Raw genomic sequence first — 19,704 nt, forward strand, 5'->3', positions numbered from 1 at the left:
GTCATGCACCACCCAAACATATTCCTTCACTTCTTTCTTCCTTCAATCCTAAGGAATTGACAAGGCAAGCAGGGTAGGGGGTAAAAAAAACAAGGGAGGGGCAACCACCCACATCTTGCCCACTGCAGGCTGCCAAGGCTAAAGCAGCCCAGGAGCTATTGGCAGAAGGAAAGAATGCTCTACTCAAGGAGATGCTGAAGTTCTATTAAGACTGGTCCATTGGGATTGCATATGACAGTGAATCTGCTCATCAATACCTAAAACTTACAGGAAAATGTAGCTATCTGTCCATGGAATCACCCAGGGGCAGGGAAGGGAGAGCCAACAAAACAGGTTAGGAAGACACTGATGTGAGAAAATCAAGCTGTTATGATTTCACCCTGCAGACTTGGAAAGCTCCAGAAAGAAGGCACGACAGGCCCAGGCGCAGTGGCTCATGCCTGTAATCTCAGCACTTTGGGAGGCCGAGGTGGGTAGATCACGAGGTCAGGGGTTCGAGACCAGCTTGTCCAACATGGAGAAACCCCATCTCTACTAAAAATACAAAATTAGCCGGGCGTGGTGGCACATGCCTGTAATCCCAGCTACTCGGGAGGCTGAGGCAGGAGAATTGCTTGAACCTGGGAGGAGGAGATTACAGTGAGCTGAGATCGTGCCACTGCACTCCAGCCTGGGTGACAGAGCAAGACTGTCTCAAAATAAATAAATAAAAAAGAATGCATGAGAAAAGTGCCACCCAGGTAGGGCAATGGGGCGCAAAAACACGTGAAGGGGCAATGACAAAAGCACATGAACAATGAAGTGGGTGTCCTGCGGCTTTTGAGATGTAGACGATGAACCATAGGAATGTCATGCAGCAGGGACAACGAGCTACAGTTTACACAGAGGAAATGGAGGCTCAGAGAAAATGTAACTTGCCTAAAACCACTAGTGGGTGGCCCAGCCAGGACTCAAGCCCACCATACTCCACTTCTGAAGGAAGTAGTTTTGAACGGGGGTCCCCTCCCAAGAGGTCGTTTGGGCATCACTGGTTCTGATACACTGTAATCGACCACCCACTGTGTGGGGCAGAGGCTGCTGTCAACTTCCCATATCCATTCTGTCCCTTTCCTTAATAAAACAGCACTGCACTAGAAATTTCTAGAAGACAAAGCAACGGTTTGAAGTTATCCTCCTTGGTACTACTCTCTGAAGGAAGAATTGATGGCTGCAGCTCCAAGGGCAATCTTGAACTATAAGGTAACCTTAAAGATCAAAGTGATCTGGAAAACTGAAAAAGACCTATGTCCGGCTAGGCGCGGTGGCTCACGCCCGTAATCCCAGCACTTTGGGAGGCTGAGGTGGGTTGATCACCTGAGGTCAGGAGTTCGAGACCAGCCTGGCCGACATGGTGAAAATCCATCTCTACTAAAAATACAAAAGTTAGCCGGTCATAGTAGCAGGCGCCTGTAATCCCAGCTACTCGGGAGGCTGAGACAGGAGAGTCACTTGAACCCAGGAGGTGGAGGTTGCAATGAGCCAAGATCGTGCCACTGCACTCCAGCCTGGGCAACAAGAGCAAAACTCTGTCTCAAAAAAAAAAAAAAAAAAAAAAAAAAAAAAAGATTTACGTCCTAGGGCCAGGTGTGGTGGCTCACACCTATAATCCCAGCACTTTGGAGGCCAAGGCAGGCAGATCACTTGAGGTCAGGAGTTTGAGACCAGTCTGGCCAACGTGGCGAAACCCTGCCTCTACTGAAAATACAAAAATTAGCCAGATGTGGTGGCGGGCACCTGTAGTCCCAGCTACTTGGGAGGCTGAGGCAGGAGAATCGCTTGAAACTGGGAGGTGGAGGTTGCAGTGAGCCGAGATTGGGCCACTGCCCTCCAGCCTGAGCAACAGAGTAAAACTGTGTCTCAAAAAAAGACTGATGTCCCTAAAAGTGTTTTGTTGTTGTTGTACCTGTGCTAGAATGCCTGTCTCTAGCTTTCCTTTAAATGAGAAAAGATACCATTGTTTTAGATGTTCTGTACATGCAGCCAATCCCTTATCCTAACTCAGAAGCCAGAATCCATTATGGAGAGTTGAACTTGGTCTTCAAAGTCCTATGTGCTTCATTCTAAATCATCTATCTTTATTTCTGTAGGCTGAGGAAAGTTCCTGAAGGTAGTTGCCCAGTTGTAGAGTGTCCTTTCAGCTCCATGACTATATTCTTCAGACGGGACTTGAACTCAGGAATCCCTACATGTTGGGGAGAACAGGATGCTGTCACACCAATCAACTTCCAGACACAGCTTTGATCATTGGTGAATCAGAGAGTTTTGCTGTTGTTGTTTTTCTAATTTCTTTGCTGTTTCTTTTGCTCTTTCTTCCCACTCCCATTCCCCTGCCAGGGAAAAAAAAAATTAGCCAGGCAAGAGTACATCCAATTCCCTTTCTTAATTAGAAGCAAAACATTTGGAAAGCTGTGGCACAACTGCTTGACGAACATTTGCAAGTTATCTCCAAGCACAAAGCCAACATATTAAGGAAAGCAACAGGGGTCACAGAACACATTCCAGGCTAACGGAGAAGGTGATCCAGATTTGCAGAGGTGTCTGTCAACCACGGCTGGAGGCTCCTAATCCCCTCACTCAGAGCTGGCCATGCATAGAGAAAGGCTCATGTGAAACAAAATAAACCCAAACTCTCCCAGGTGTCCACAGCCCACCTATGAAATTTATCATCCCAAACTAACACTGCAGAGCACCTAATGGGTTTTAAGGAAGCATTCAAATAAATAATCATTTCCTGGTATTGGAGATTGGATTTCATACACCACAGCCCAGACCCAAGCTTAATGGGAGACAGATGAAGAACAGAGTTCTTTTTCCAAAAGTAAAATTGACTTCTAATCCACTAATACATATGCAAATAGTTTCTTCCGGACTCTGTGATCTGGGAAAGAAAGTAGCCAGCTTGATCATAATTATTTTCTGACTTCCAGAGTGCTTGATATTAGATGTAGTAATGGTTGGCTATGGCAAATCCTAGGGACTCTTTCCCTAGAAAGTGTTAAATAAGAACAGGTTGTGTCTGAGTCCATTTGTGTTGATATAAAGGAATATCCAAGGCTGAGTAACTTATAAAGAAAATATATTTATTTGGCCAATGGTTCTGAAGCCTGTACAAGAAGCATGGTGTCAACATGTGCTTCTGATGAGGGCCTCGGGAAGCTTCCACTCATGATGGAAGGCAAAGGGGAACTGGCATGTGCAGAGGTCAATGGCAAGAGAGGAAGCATGAGAGAGGAAGGAAGGAAGGAAGGAAGGAAGGAAGGAAGGAAGGAAGGAAGGAAGGAAGGAAGGAAGGGAGGGAGGGAGGGAGGGAGGGAGGGAAAGGAGGAGGAGGAGGAGGAAGAGGAGGAGGTGGTGGTGGTGTAAGGTCTTTTCAACAACTAATTCTTGCTGGAACTAAGAGTGAGAACTTGCTCCCAGGAGAATGGCACCAAGGCATTCATGAGGGATCCATCCTCATGACCCAAACTCCTCCCACCAGGCCCTAGCTCCAACAGTGAAATTTGGGAATCAAACTTCAATGAGATTTGGCAAGGCCAAACAACCCATATCCAAACCATAGCAGGTACACCCATGGGAAGCACTCAACGGATGATGGCTATAACAACATTACTAACTCCCAAGACGAACCAAGTATTTCATCTTTACACAGTTCTAATTGTAAAAAATGTATTCCTTAGACTGTGTTAGCATCTGTTTCCCTGTACCTTCCACTCCTGAGTCCTATTTCCAGCCTGGCAGTAAACATAGGATAAACCCAAAGTCTTGTCCCCATGGTGCTCTGTATTATTCCATTCTCATGCAGCTAATAAAGACATATCCAAGACTGGCTAATTTATTTTAAAAAGAGGTTTAATTGACACACAGTTTCACGCAGCGGGGGAGGTCTCAGGAAACTTACAATCACGGCAGAAGGTAAAGCAAACATGTCCTTCTTCATATGGTGGCAGGAGGGAGACATGCCGAGCAAATAGGGAAAAGTCCCATATAAAACTATCAGATCTCATAAGAACTCACATACTATTATGAGAACAGCAGAATGAAGGTAATTGCCCCCATGATTCAACTGTCTCCCAGCGAGTCCCTCCCATGACACGTGAGGATTATGGGAACTACAGTTCAAGATGAGATTTGGGTGGTGACACAGCCGAACTATATCAGTGGTCCTTCCAAGACATAAAGCAGTTTATATCACCTGTGTCTTCTTTTGTCCAGCCTGAAAGGTTCAATCATCTTGACCTAAAAGGTCAAGCCACTGCTCCCATGGCTTAATTTCCAGTCCAGTCTGCCGAGATTCTTGTGTGAAAGCCCCAGGGTGTGGCAGTCTCTTCTATCTTGTAGCCCCTGGGATACCTGGGAGATATCTGAAGAGTGCACTCCTCCAGGTGTGGACAAGCACCTGCAGATGAAGTAGCTTGTTCCAAAAGGAATGGCTTCACAAGGATGGCTTAGACTTGCAAGCTACCTCGCACCTTGCAGAGGAGGTAGGAGGTAAACAGTGACTATTTCTTGAATCAATATATGACTGAAAGATTAAGCCTATTGATTTAAAACCCACACTCTTTTTCCCACGTCTGAATATACTTTTATCATTTCTTTGGGGGACCTCATTTCTGGACTCTACTTAGGTCCCTATTTCTACTCATTTCATCTTGTTTGAGCTAACATGAATTCTAGTCTGTTGAGATCCTTTGATTTAGTGACTCAATCATTCCAGAAATGACCTGTCCCTCCCAGGCTCATATCAACTACAGATTGTCATCTGACCAGTATACTCCTCTGAACAACGAATTAGATTATATTTGGCTTATAATCACATTACAAGTTTTTTTTTAATGTCAGTAGAAACTGGATAAAAATAAATGTCTGCCCTATTATAAGGTGTTTTTTTTTTTTTTAAAGCAGGTAAAATATCCTCTGCCTAGTCTTCTCTGGATGGAGAGTGTCATAAATTGTATTGTCTCTCCTCCAAATTAATATGTGGATGTCCCAACTCACACTAACTCAGAATGTGAGCTTATTTGGAAATTGGGTGGTTTGAAGATACAATTAGCTCAGTTAGAATGAGATCATAAGGGAGTAGGGTGGGCCCCTAATCCAATATTAAAAGTATCCTTATAAAAACGGGAAATTTGAACACAGACTCAGACATACATAAAGAGACGACGACGTCAAGAGACAGAGGGAGAAGAAGCCATCTGCAAACCAAGGAGACAGTCCTGGAACAGATCCTTCCCTCAGAGCCCTCAGAAGGAACCAGCCCTGTGGCCACCTTGATTTGAGACTCCTGGCCTCCAGAACTGTGTGAGAATCAACTTCTGTTCTTTGGGCCACCCAGTTTGTGGCCATTTGTTCCAAAAGTCCTAAGAAATATGAAAGGAAATGGGGCAGATGGCCAATCCCACCTCTCTGCTCAGCAGGGAACCATGCAGACTCCTTCTCTATTTCAGGCAGGAACACTCGCTAAGAGCGAGTGAAGGTGAGCCACTCTCTGCAAAGTCCCTCTTGGATTTTGAGCATCTAGAAGCCCAAAGAACAGCCTATGACAATAACAACCATATGAACAATTCAACAGTACACTGAATGCATTTTAGGCTTTTCCAATGGCCTCTTGGTAGATCCCAACCCATCTTGGGAAGTAGGTGGCACCGAAGTTATTATTTCTGTTTTGCAGAGGAAAAATTATACTCAAATCAGAAACTGGCGCAAGGAAATGAAGCTAGACAGTGGTCAGCTCCAAAGGAGAGCCCAGAGACAATGACTTCCTCTCTGTGTTAACAGGCTCACACCACACGTGCTCCTCTATGCTGTGCTGTCCTCAAACTCAAGCCCGTAAATTCACGCTAGGCCCTGTGTTCCCTTTGGGTCTCTCTCTACACTTAAGGGGGCAGGACTCTAGGGAAGGCAGGTGAGACATCAGTACAGGTACACAGGCTTCCTTCGGATTGACAACGAGCATGTCAAAGCCAGAAAACAACAGACTTCTGTGACCTCCCTCAGTTTACACTAGGAAGGAAGGTCATTGACAATTGTCTTGGGTGATGTGACCTATGGACAATCATAATAAAAGTCATACGACTGCCCGCTAGAAAAAGTAGGTATGGGAGAAACTGCCCATGGAAAATGATCTTTGACTATTTTCTCCTCCGGATGTTGAAGCTGTCTTCCAAATAACTGAATTTTGTTGTACTCCCACGGTCACTTGGAACCCTGGTTTAAGTTCTTGGGATGACCCATCCTCATGAATACATTTGTAGCTGTCTTAAGCAAAGTGAAACAAGAGCATCTTTAAGGCCTTCCCAGTCCCTCCCTAATTTTCGTTGTGCCTCTCCTCTCTCCTTTGCTGGGCCTTTGCAGCTCAGGGCACCCTCACAATCTCCCTTCAACAGAAGCACCCTCTCTCTCCTGCAACCGTGGATCTCTTACGTGGCACATCCTACACTGGGATTGCAGAGCTCAGCAAGACTCTGCCCCCAAAGAGCATGGACAAGTCATTATGGAACAGGGTTGGGGGTACAGTGCTGGGGGAGCCAGAGTGCTGGGGACGCAAGGAAAGGCGAACGATGGACGCTATGCAGGCATGGAGTGGGATGAGAGATGTTCCTCATAAAGATGCCCTGGAGCTGGGTGCTAATGGGCAGGCAGAAGCCGGCCAGGTGAAAAGAATGGGGCAGAAACCGGGGGACAGAGGAGAAAAGGGAGGAGGGACATGTGGGTTGGGTGGGGCTGCCTCCCGGGCAAGTCAGAGCACAGGGTCCCCCCTGAGCACTTCCTGGGTTACTAGGGTGACAGTAGGTGAATGACAGAATAGCAGGATCTTGGAGGGGAGGAGGAAGACTTTAGGACATTTACAAAGAGCTATCTTCATGTTGATAAGAAACTGGATAAAAATAAATGTCTGCTGTATTATAAGGTGTTTTTGTTTTGTTTTGTTTCTACAAAGCAGGTAAAATATCCTCTGCCTAGTCTTCCCTGGATGGAGGGTGTTGCAGATTGAACTGTCTCTCCTCCAAATATGTGGATGTCCCAACTCCCAATAACTCAGAATGTGAGCTTTTTGGAAATTGGCTGGTTTGCAGGTATAATTAGCTACGTTAGAATGAAATCATCATGGAGTAGGGTGGGTTCCTAATCCAGTATTACCAATGTCCTTATAAAAAGGGAAATTTGGGCCAGGCACAGTGGCTCATGCCTGTAATCTCAGCACCTTGGGAGGCTGAGGAGGGTGGATCACCTGAGGGCAGGAGTTCGAGACCAGCTTGGTCAACATGGTGAAACTCCATCTCTATTAAAAATACAAAAAAAAATTAGCTGGGCGTGGTGACACACACCTGTAGTCCCAGCTACTCAGGAGTCTGAAGCATAAGACTCAATTGAACTCAGGAGGCGGAGGTTGCAGTGAGCTAAGATCGTACCACTGCACTCCAGCCTGGGTGACAGAGTGAGACTCCATCTCAAAAAAAAAAAAAAAGAAAAAGAAATGGAATGGGAGGATTTGAACAGATTTTTTGTGGAAAAAAAAATCTGAAAAGACATACATACAGCACAGTGTTAGAGGTCAAAACAATATAATGTATAGGGATATCCATGTTTTAGCTAAGGACAACTCAAAAGAATGGATTTAAAAGATCAAGTTCAACTGAAGAAGGACAGTCCTGGTGATGTTTCCACCTGAGAAACTCAGTATCTCCCTCAGACGGAGGCAAAAGGGACTCCGAGGCCAGGCCTCACAGATGGGCCCCTTCTCACGAGGCAAGGATCACAGGCTATGGGATGTGACCACACTCTGGATACCCAGCACTCTGGAATTCTCCATCCAGAGTAGTAGAATTCCCACTCCACTGACAGGGCCTGCATAGGCCTCTTCCCTGCGTCCACCCACTCCCCTGTGGGGAACCAAGGCATTGGTGTACACTGAGGGTCCAAGCAGGTCCACCTTCTGGCAAGCAGGTCCCCTGATGTGCAAGTTGCAGCTGGAGACAGGAAGAGAATGAGACTGGCTGGGGCCATTTCTCCCTGGGCCGCCACATCCAACAGAACTCCAGGGAGGCTGAAAATTTGAACCTGGTTTCCCAGGTCCCTATGAAGATGTCTTTGTCAGAACAGGAGACAATATGAAAAAGAATACTCATACATGTACTACATATTATAGGCACACATACTACACACATACTATACACACATTCCTCTCTTTCTATGTGTGTGTGTATATATATATATTTACAGATCTATCTATCTAAATGCAATCTGTTAATGTGATTAATGACTTAAAATTTTTTAGACATATGTCATGGAAGACTCTATTTGTACTTAGGCTCCCGGCTCTGCAAATATTAGGGGCGGGTCCGGAGGGCTTATGCCTTTAGCTTCATGTGGCCAGTGCACAACAACTGAAATAGGGGTCAGTTCTCAGAGTAACTTGTTTCCTGGAAACTGTTCCTCACCACACTCTATGCCCCTGGTCAGGCATCCTCACCAGGGAGAGAAGGGTGATTCGAGGTTGAAACAGGGAAAGGGGACAGGAGACAAAGGAAAGAAGGGGCAAACATTTCCAACCCTAAACTTTTTTTTTTTTTTTTGCTCTGTCACCCAGGCTGGAGTGCAGTGGTGTGATCACAGCTCACTGCAGCTCCAACCTCCTGGGCTCAAGAAATCCTCTCACCTCAGCCTCCCAAGTAGCTGGGACCACAGGCACACACCACCATGCCCAGCTAATTTTTTTATTTTTTGTTGAGGCAAGGTCTTGCCCTGTTTTTGTAGAGGCAAGGTCTGTTGCCCTGGCTGGTCTCCAACTCCTGAGCTCAAGCAATCCTCTTACCTTAGCCTCCCAAAGTGCTGGGAGTATAGGCATGAGCCACTGTGCCTGGTCCTAAACTTTCACATGCCTGAAACACATACAAAGGAAACGCTGGAGAAAGGCAGGAAGAGGTAAGTCCAAAAGCATGAACTCAGTGCCCTAAGGTGAAATGGAAGAAAAAATCAACAAATACCATGAAAACTCTCTCTGTGGAAGAAAACTACCTTCATTGCAATCAGGGTTAAAGAGAAGTCCTTCTAGGTCACCCAACTTTGACCTTGAGGCATAAGTCTTCTTAATCTCATCTCTCTCACCCAGAGTGCCAAGAGCCAGATTTTAGGGTAAATATCCAGGTAGCAGGCTCTGAAGTAAACTGTCTCAGTAGCCTGTTTCTTCCATCTCCTTCAGTGGGTTTTCCAGACATTGGTTCTGTGCATCAGTCTCTCTAAACTCATCTGGCAACAGCAGCCAGGCACAAACCCTGCAGTCTTTAAAGTGGCACAAATTCACAGACCGAGAGATGTTCCCACGCTGCATATGTTCCTAAAACAACCCCATCCAAGCCATCCATCCACCCGCCTCCCTCTGAGCTACAAAGTAGTTTCATGAGCTCCATTTCAGTTCTGAGATAACCAACACCTTATATCACTACTCAGAGTCATTGGCTGGAGAACAGACATCTTTTCTTTCCCATTAAACATTGCTCAGTAATCCCAAATGGGGGGTACTGCAGAGCTGAAGCTTAGAGGTGAATGGTAAATTCTAATAAGAAAGTGTAGAAACATTCAGGATCATTAATGCTGCATTAGCTCCACTTCTTGCCACACTGGCACTATGTTTTGTCTTTCTGGACTGACCACTGATAATTTTCTAGCACTTTGAAAAATACAGTGCTGTTCCTTGCAGCTAAATGGAAACCTGCAGAGAGCAACCAAATGGAGGTCCTTGAACTTGTTAATGAATAGATGGGATTCTAGGTAAGAAAGAAAGAGGAGAGAAAAACACCAAGTCTCCATATTCAGAAAATTTTTTTCAATGCCAAAGTTGCATTCAATTTAAAATAAAAGCACCAAAGAAACACAAAATTCCCTTTTATACATAAGCCAGTGGTATGGTTTGGATGTGGGACCCCAACCAAATCTCATGTCAAACTATAATACCCATTGTTGGAGGAGGGGCCTGGTGGGAGGTGACTGGATCACAGAGTGGACTTGCCCCTTGCTGTTGTCATGATAGTGAACATGTTCTCATGAAATGTGGTTGTTTAAGTGTGATGCACCTTCCCCTTCACTCCTTCACTCTCTCTCTCTCTCTCCTGCTCCATCATGTGAAGACATGCCTACTTCCCCTTTTGCCCTCTGCCGTGACTGAAGGTTTCCTGAGGCCTCCCCAGCCATCCTACCTATACAGCCTGCAGAACTGTGAGCCAATTAAATCTCTTTTCTTTATAATTACCCAGTCTCAGGTAGTTCTTTATAGTAATGTGAGAATGAACTAATACAGTAAATTGGTACTGAGAGTGGAGATATTGCTATAAAGATACCTGAAAATGTGGACGTGACCTTGGAACTGTGTAACAGGCAGAGGCTGGAACAGTTTGGAGGGCTCAAAGGAAGACAGGAAGATGAGGGAAAGCTGGGCACTTCCTAGAGACTTTTTAAATTGTTGTGACCAAAATGCTTATAGTGATATGGACAATGAAGTCCAGGCTGAAGTGGTCTTAGATGGAGGAACTTTGTGGGAACTGGAGTAAAGGTCACTTGCTATACCTGAGCAAAGAGACTGGTGACATTGGGCCCCTGCTCTAGTGACCTGTGGAACTGTGAACTTGAGAGTGATAAATTAGGGTATCTGGCAGAAGAAATTTCTAAGCAGCAAGGCATTAAAGATGTGGCCTGGCTGCTTCCAACAGCATATGGTCATATGTGTGAGCAAAACAATGATCTGAAACTAGAACTTATATTTAAAAGGGAAGCAGAGCATAAAGGTTTAGAAATTTTGCAGCCTGACCACGCAGTAGAAAAGAGAAACCCATTTTCTAGGGAAAAAATTCAAGCCAGCTGCAGACATATGCATAAGTAAAGAGGGGCTGAATGTTAATAGCCAAGACAATACGGAAAATGCCTCAGAGGCATTTCAGAGACCTTTGTGGAAGCCCCTTCCATCATAGGCCTGGACGCCTAGGAGGGAAGAATGGTTTTGCAGGCCAGACTCAGGGCCCTGTTGCCCTGCACAACATTGGGACACTGCTCCCTGCATCCCAGTCACTCCAGCTCCAGGTATGGCTAAAAGGGCCCCAGATACATCTCAGGACACTACTCCAGAGGGTGCAAGCCATAAGCCTTGGTGGCTTCCCTGTGGTAGTAAGCTTGTGGGTGTTCAGAAGGCAAAAGTTGAAGCTTGGGAGCCTCAACCTAGATTCCAGAGGATGCATGGAAATGCCTGGATGTCCAGGCAGAAGTCTGCTGTAGGGGTGGAGCCCTAATGGAGACCCTCAACTAGGGCAGCACAGAGGACAGTGTGGGGTTTGAGCCCCCACACAGAGTTCCCACTAGGGCACTGCCTAGTTGACCTGTGAGAAGAAGGCCACTGTCCTTCCAAACCCAGAATGGTAGATCCACTGAAAACTTGTACCATGTGCCTGGAAAGCCATAGGCACTCAACATGAGCCTGGAAAAGCAACCATGAGGCTGTACCCTGCAGAGCCAAAGGGGTGGAGATGTCCAAGGCCTTGGGAGTCCACCCCTTTGCATCAGTGTAGCCTGGATGTGAGGCATGGAGTTAGAGATTATTTTGGAGCTTTAAGATTTAATGACTGCCCTGCTGGGTTTTGGATCTGTCCCTTTGTTTTGGCTGATTTCTCCCTTTTGGAATGGGAATATTTAACTAATGACTGTACCACCACTGTATCTTAGAAGTAACTGACGGGGTTTGAATTTACAGGCTCATAGGTGGAAGTGACTTGCCTTGTCTCAGATGAGATTTTGTACTATGGACTTTCAAGTTAAAGTTGGAATGAGTTAAGACTTTGGGGACTGTTGGGAAGGCATGATTGTATTTTGAAATGTGAGAAGGACATGAGATTTGGGAGGGGTCAGGGATGGAATGATACGGTTTGGATTTGTATTCCCACCCAAACCTCATGTCAAACTGTAATCCCCAATGTTGGAGGAGGAGCCTGGTAGGAGGTGACTGGCTTATGATGGTGGACTTCCCCCTTGCTGTTATCATGATAGTGAATATGTTCTCATGAGATCTACTTGTTTAAAAGTGTGTAGCATCTCCCCCTTCACTCTCTTTTTCCTTCACCAGGCATATAAGATGTGCCTCCTTCCTCTTCACCTTCTGCCACGATTTTAAGTTTTCTGAGGGTTCCTCAGCCATGATTCCTGTATAGCCTGTGGAACTGTAAGCCAATTAAACCTCTTTTCCTTATAAATCACCCAGTCTCAGGTAGTTCTTATAGCAGGTAGTTCTTTATAGCAATGTGAGAATGGACTAATACAGTAGAATTTCCTTTAGGGAAGGGTTTATTAAAATCTGATTCTTTCTAATTTAATTGGAACTACACTTTCTTTCAGAACAAGGGAGACCCTTTAGAAAAGGGTTAAAATTAGGAGTCCATAGATTCAGGCAGTTTATAAACTTCCTGAAATTTTATATAATGTATCATAATTATGTGTATCATAGGAATTTAGAGAAAGAATCCTTAAGCTTGATTGGATATACATGGCAATTGTAATCCCCAAAGTAAGAACTGCTATTGTGGACACTTAAAACAAGATGTGATAAACATGTGAAAATTGCTCACTGCTATTCGTCATCAGGGAAATGCAAATCAAAACCACAAAGAACTACCACTTACAACCACTAGGATGGCTATAATAAGAAATGCAGATAATAACAAGTGTTGGTGAAGACGTGGAGAAACAGAACCCTCCTACAATGCTGATAGGAATGAAAAATGGCACATCACTTTGGAAAACAGTCTCACATTTCCTCAAAAGGGCAAATATGGAGTTACCAAATGATCCAGCAATTCCACTCCTAAGTTTAGACCCAAGAGAAATGAAAATGCAGTTATACAAAAACTTGTATATGAAAGTACAGAGCAGCACTATTCATAATAGTCCAACAGTGGATACAACCCAAATGCTCATTAACCGATGAATGATGAACAAAATGTGGCACAGACACATAATGGAATATTATTTGACAACAAAAAGAAAAGAAGTGCTGATATACAGATGAATCTTAAAAACACTACGCTAATTAAAAGCAGTCAGATACAACAGGCCACGTACTGTATGATTTCATTTATACGAAATGTTCGGAATAGCCAAATTCATATGGAAAAAAGTAGATGAGTGGTTGCCTAGGGTTTGTGGGGGAGGAGCTGGGGGGAAATGGAGGATAACTGCTAATGGGTAGGAGTTTCTTTTGGGGTAATGAAAATGTTCCAAAATTTATGGTGGTGGTTTCACAATTTTGTGAATATTCTAAAAATCATTAAATTGCACATTTCAAATGGGTGAATTGTAAGCTATGTGAGTTATATTTCGATAAAGCTGTTATTAAAAGAAAAGAGTATATGAGCCTATTCTCCATCTAAGTGGCCCATTCCTCTACCCCAGGTCAGGGGATATTGGGAAGGCTTTGGGAAGGGACCAACAGGGGTGCATGGAAAACATGAGTTTGATCTGAAAGAAAAATGCTATTGCCTTCAGCCATCTCATTCTCACCCTCGGATACAGATCCCTCAACCAGGGAAGGCACAACTGTCTTTAAATGCACTGAAGAGGAGGTTCCCATGGAGACTGGGGAAGTTAGCATAAGACTATCTTCCATGATGATGAGGAAAGATTATGGAATACACTGTAGCACAGGCACTCGCAGACAGACCCCTGGCCAGGTTACTGTGGGACAGGTGCCCAAGTCCATAGAAGAGAGAACTGTAATAAAGCAAGAGGGAAATAGAGTTTCTTTTCCAATTAGGAAGACCCAAGGCAACACTGCTTTGAGGCTTCACGTGGGCAAGGAAGACACACTGGGCAGTGATACATGTATTTCTGCTAGCTGCTAAAGTGGCCCCATCCACTCAGGTCTCTGATAGTGGTCCTCTGGCCACAACTGTGCAAAAATAAAATAATACATACTGTGGTAGGAAATTAATGACCTCCTAAAATGTCTATGTCCTAATCTCGAGAATCTGAATATGCTATGTGGCATGGCAGGGAAAACTGAGGTTGCAGAAGGCATTAAAGGGGCTAACCAGCAGACCTTGAGATGGGATTATCCTGGATTATCTGGAGGAGTCCACTGTAATCATACGGGTCCTTAAAATGAAAAGCAAAGTAGGAGAGTTCGCAATACAGTAATGCAATGTGAGTAAGACTCAACTGGTCATTGCAGGGGAAAAGGAGGCCATGAGCCAGGAAATGCAGGTAGCCATGGGAAGTTGGAAAAGGCAAAGAAATGGATTCTCTCCTAGAGTTTCCAGAAAGCAATGCAGTCCTGCTGACACCTTGACCTTCACTTTGGGCTACTGACCTCTAGAACTACAAGATAATAAATCTGTGTTGTTTTAAGCCACTAAGTTTGTGGTCATTTGTTACAGCAGCAAAAGGAGACTCGTACACATCCTTGAACTCATTCTTTTGTCATTCAGTCCACAGTGACGTGAGCTGCAGAGTATCTTGGGAGGATTTTCTATTAGGGATCTGTAGGTTCTATGATGTTTCAGCTCCAAAGTCCTTTAATATATCACCTGTGATTCTCTGGCTGTGATAGACACTGTTTCCCATTTTATAGCCTATAATAAACGTGAGGATTGGGACTGGACTATGGTCTCGTCCCTTCTGTTAGAATATCAGGCAGTTGGCCCTAATACTGGAGAATTAATGGACTCAGTAGGAGTGAAATGGAGACATAGAGAGGAGCACTTGTCTCAAGCACACGGCTATTACGTGGAGAAGCCACTGGGATTTGAACCTAGTTCAGTAGACCCCAGAGCCTGTGTGCTTAACTAATGACCCTACAAAGACTATTCCAGCCCAGTGAGCTGAGTTCCTGTTTGAGAGGAGTCTCCGCAGCCTGAGTCGCGGTTTTCTCCCCCGTAGGCCATGGGTCCCCCCGGAGAGGTGGACATGCTGCAAGGAGGAGAATGTGCGCCCCGTTTCCAGGACAACACATGGCCCCACTCTGGTCCAGGTGCTGCTGGAGCAGGACCTGCACTGTCGCTGCTCTCTGACACCAGCTCCACTGTCTCCTCCAAAGGCTCCCACCCTGGTGGGCTCTGCACCCACAGATTTGATGCAACTCACAGGAGTCAAGCATCAGAGAGTAGTGAGTGGGGGTTGCGTATGGGGAGATTAAAGACACTTGCAATTTTCTTTCTCGTGTAAGATGAAGACTGGCGTGAAAGCAAATTTCTATTTTCAAAAGTTAGGTTTGGTGACAGAGTGTAGAGCAGATGGATGAGGAGAGAAGGAAGCAACAGAAAATGGGCCTCAGCCGGGTGCGGCGGCTCACACCTATAATCCCAGCACTTTGAGAGGCTGAGGTTGGAGGATCACTTGAGCACAGGAGTTTGAGACCAGCATGGGCAACATGGCGAAACCCTGTCTCCACACAAAAAAATAAATGAAATGGTTTTCCGGGGACACCTGTGGTCCCAGCTACTCAGGAGGCGGAGGCAGCAGGAGGATCACTTGGGTCCAGGAGGTGGAGGTTGCAGTGAGCCGTGATTGCCTCACTACACAGAGTGAGACTCTGTCTCAAAAGAAAGGCCCCCTCACAAAGCAGTGGGGCTGGAAAAGGAAGACAGGAAATAGAGGTGGGTGAGATGGGAGCTGGTGATCAATGGGATTTGGTGACCAACTGGCTATGGAGAATCAGGGACAGGGAAGAGCTAAGACAACTACGGGGCTTCCAGCTCAAGGGTAGCTGGGCAGAAGGTCAGGACTTTAACCTAGAGAGAGGCAGAGGGAGAGGGAGGATGTTGAGAAGAAAACAAACATGCCGAATTAGGGCAGACACGCTCAGGGTGCCAACCAAAGTACATGTCTGGGCTTCCGGACAGATCCGGGTCCCTCTTCTCTTCCCCCTTTCCATCCATTAAAATCCCTTGTCTCTTCTACTGTCTAATCCACCCATCCTCGTGGGCCCCCATGGCACTCACACCCCTATCCAGTTAAAGTCCCCTCCTCTCTGCTCCTGACGCAGTTTTTTCCACATCACTAGTGTAGCAGCCTTGTTCCCTTCAAAGGTGTGTTTTGAGCCCACCATTCAGCTGAAACGCCCCTGGACTCAGTAAAGGAACAGAACTGAGTGTGTTCAGGAAGGTGACCCAGGGGAGCAGGGGATCTGTGCAGAGTCAGGGAACGGGGAAGAGAAACAGGTCAGAGGGCTTCAGAAAACCTGTGATGCAACTCATGATGGATGTACAGACAGGAAGGAGAGAGGAGAGGAGACAGACTAACAGAAGGTATGAGGCCACAGAGGCTACGAGGAAACGCACACATGCACACACATGCACATGTATGCACACACGTGTGCACACACATGTGCACAAACATGCGTACACACGCAGAGACATGTGTGATCCCTCAAGCTCCCAGCAGGCTTCCAGCATCAGGAGCTAAAACTGCTACCACTGATCAACGAAAAACTTAAACTCCCCGCTGGGAGGGAGCATTTCGAGTACCATTCCTGGATATCGCCCCCTCCAATTCTTCTGTCCACTGATACGCTAGCATAGAGCAGATGTGATCATCTGAAGCTTCAACAAAGAATCCCTCGAGGATGACTGTGTAAAGGATTTTTTTTTTTTTTTTTTTTTTTTTTCGCTGAATCAGGAACACCAGAATCAAGAGGAAGGTAGCCATGCAAAACTCAACACCGTTTGTCAACGTGGCTACTATCTCGGCTCTGTCTTGGATAACACATCAATTTGGTAAAAACATACACAGAAAAGAAAAAACTTTCTTCCAACTGTCAGAGCAAAAATCCTTTACTCTTCTGTCCAGCAACCTGAACAAAAACAAGGGAATTTGTGGCTTGGTTTCCTTGACAACCTTATCTTCACTCCAGGCACCATCCCCTGTCTCTAAGCAACAGCGCATACTTTGGAACTACCAGGAGGCAAAACCCAGTGCTTATCCTGAGTCTTTTAGGACTAAACAAATCAGGGCAGAGCAACTGGTCCCTCGCAAGGTAGAGCCCAAGGAGCCCATGGGAAGGTATGTGGCCCCAAAAATCTTCATCAAACCCCACGCACACCCTGGCACTCCTCTGATTTCCTTATTGCCTGAAATTCCACCTCTCCACACTCGACCCATTGGCTTATTCCCCTGTCCGCTCCATGGGGACACTGACTCAGTCCATCAGGTGACTTCTCCCACATCCCCACTCCCAGCAGGAAAGCCCTACGTAGTTCTAGTGTGAAGACTCAAGACCAGGGCACAGAGAAGGAAATCTAGAATGTCACTGGGACTTAGTGATTTTTGTAAAAAAAAACAAAAAACAAAAACAAAAATGAGGAACCTGGAGAAAAGTGTTTGATTAAAAGAGAATGAGGGAAAATGCCTGTATTGCTATGTTGACATTTAAGAAGACTGCACCTGCAAACAGGATTCAGAGTTTTTTTTTTTTTTTTTCTCCTCCCATTAGCATGCCCCAACCTCTTCCCTAACATCTCTGAGACAGAAAGAATGTCTGAGAATATGGAGAAAAGAAATAAACGAACCAACTATCTGGGAATGACAGCTCTGAACTTTAATCAGAGGGAGAGAAGAGAGCTGATAAGTGCGAGGCTCTGCAGCTGAAAGGAAATGGAATTTGGAAGTAGAAGGAGCTGACAAATAGTGCTTATAACTGCTGCATCCAATAATCAGGATAACTGCAATTTATCTGGTACCTTTATTTCTCAAGCAGGCTCGTGTCCATGACCTTATTTTATCCTCATATCACCTGTGAAGCATAGGGTGGAGCTGGAATTATTTATCTCTTGGTGAAGCCAGTGATATCACAACATGGAGAAGTCGTTCTTACAATCACCTAGTTGGTGATTTTCAAAATAAGATAGGAACTATAGATTCTGACTCCCAATGCTTACTTACCATTGATTATGGAAAATGTGGATGGTCTAAACTGCTACAGTAAAAATGTGATTTCCAAAACTTTATTTCACCCATGAGCTTTGAGATCATTTCTAATTAAATGTTTTCAGTAGCCCATCCACAAAACAGATCAGTTTCAGATTCTTCTCCTTGTTCATTCTCTCTTAAAGAGAATTATTAAGAAGAAGCACCTGAATTCATTTTTGAGCCCTCATTTGATTTCCATTTATAATCTCTGTGTTGTCAAAGCTGCTGTCAAGTCTCCAGGGCTGACAGTAGAGCTTAAGCCACGCAGATGGGCTGCAAAGATTAATTCTCAGACTTAAAGATGCCGCTAGAACTATGAAAAATAAGTAGTAATAGTAGTAGTAGGAAGAAAAGGAGGAGAAGGAGGTTGGAGAATAGGGGAAGTTACCATGCTCTAGTAAACTGCAAGATGTTGACGTATGACAAACATTGGTACAAGATTCAAGACAAAATGAAATGGGATCAAGCGTATAATCCCTGCGGCTACTAACTACTGCATGAGTAGTAGACAAAGCAGCAATTAGGATGAGACCTGAATGAGGACCTAGTGCTGCCCCTCAGGGCAGGTAACACCCAAAACAGCCATAGGCTTGTCTATTCTCCAAAGAGCTGAACCACTGAAGAAATGGTGGTCTGAAATGGCCTGGAAATCTAGGTGTTATTGGGAGCTTGGATTCATCACAAGCCCCCCTACAGGCTTCACACACATTGATTTTGCAGACTTCTACCCCCTTGAATATTCTGTGGAGAACAACCTATTTTTTTCTCTCCTCTCCCAAACCCCCATGCTGAGCTCATCGCCTCTGAATTTATCTCCACATCAAGGAGAAGATGACAGCCAAAAGCAATACAATTTGTTTAATTCAAGTCATGACACATCTATGCCAAATGGAGAACTCAGCTGGCAATTACCACCCTGAAAAGTGGGACAAACAACAGAGCAAGGAATAGACCTAGAAGTACATTTAGGTGTCATTTCGCCCACTGTATTTAATCAGAGAAAGAAAAAAGAAAATGGAATTCTGATTTCAGAATCCAACCCTTGGTTAATGGTTTTTTGCAGAAAACTAGTAACATTTTAATTATTTTCAACTCCATACCATAACAGCTATCAAGGGAATGGAGACAAAACAAACAGGGACTTATTAAATCCATAATTAATATGCACTAAAATTCACATATATGAATATGAATAAGCTGGGACCATTATAAGGTAGGCAACGCAAACGTGAACAATTAATTAAACCTGTTATTGGCTGGGGCTTTGGGGAAAATGGGGCCACCTCAACAGAGGAGGGAGACTCCTCAGCACATGAGATGGTTCCTTGGTGGTCCATCCTGCTTGCAATGGAGCCAGGTATTGTAAGAAACCAAACTCTTAGAAAAACTACAATTTTCTTTACAGTGAAGCAAAAATAAATCAAGCCCTTGTCAGTCAAGACCTTAATCGAGACCACTGTCAAGCTATAACTAGATTACTTTATTCCCTCTCACCGGGTCTCCAGTCTCCATTATCATCAAACAGAAACACTTTTCAGGCAGTGTATCTGGATTAGAAATAGTCTGTGGCCAGGAAACAAAATGAAGAAAACTGGCAACACAGGAATGAAATCACTTGTGGTGATTCATTAATAACCCTCCTCTTTTGAAATGGACGAAAGTGCAGTACAACAATAGGTTATAACATGGAAGAAGAATTCAGATATTCAGATATTCAGACCTTGA

At 44.9% G+C, this 19,704-nt stretch overlaps 1 protein-coding gene and 1 long non-coding RNA gene across 12 annotated transcripts in view; one reads left to right on the top strand and one right to left on the bottom strand.

Annotated features, from left to right (window-relative positions):
• Window positions 1–19,704, bottom strand: part of LOC105469096 (solute carrier family 39 member 11) — a 565,539-nt gene that overhangs the window by 165,454 nt on the left and 380,381 nt on the right. The gene's annotated exons all lie outside the window — the stretch shown is intronic.
• LOC139359682 (uncharacterized) overlaps window positions 16,982–19,704 on the top strand; it is a 32,645-nt gene continuing 29,922 nt past the window's right edge. The window contains exon 1 of the long non-coding RNA XR_011615988.1: window positions 16,982–17,073. This is a non-coding gene — a long non-coding RNA (uncharacterized lncRNA). The remainder of the gene's footprint in view (window positions 17,074–19,704) is intronic.

This window comes from Macaca nemestrina, chromosome 17 (genome assembly GCF_043159975.1).
Source record: "Macaca nemestrina isolate mMacNem1 chromosome 17, mMacNem.hap1, whole genome shotgun sequence".
Classification (NCBI taxonomy): domain Eukaryota; kingdom Metazoa; phylum Chordata; class Mammalia; order Primates; family Cercopithecidae; genus Macaca; species Macaca nemestrina.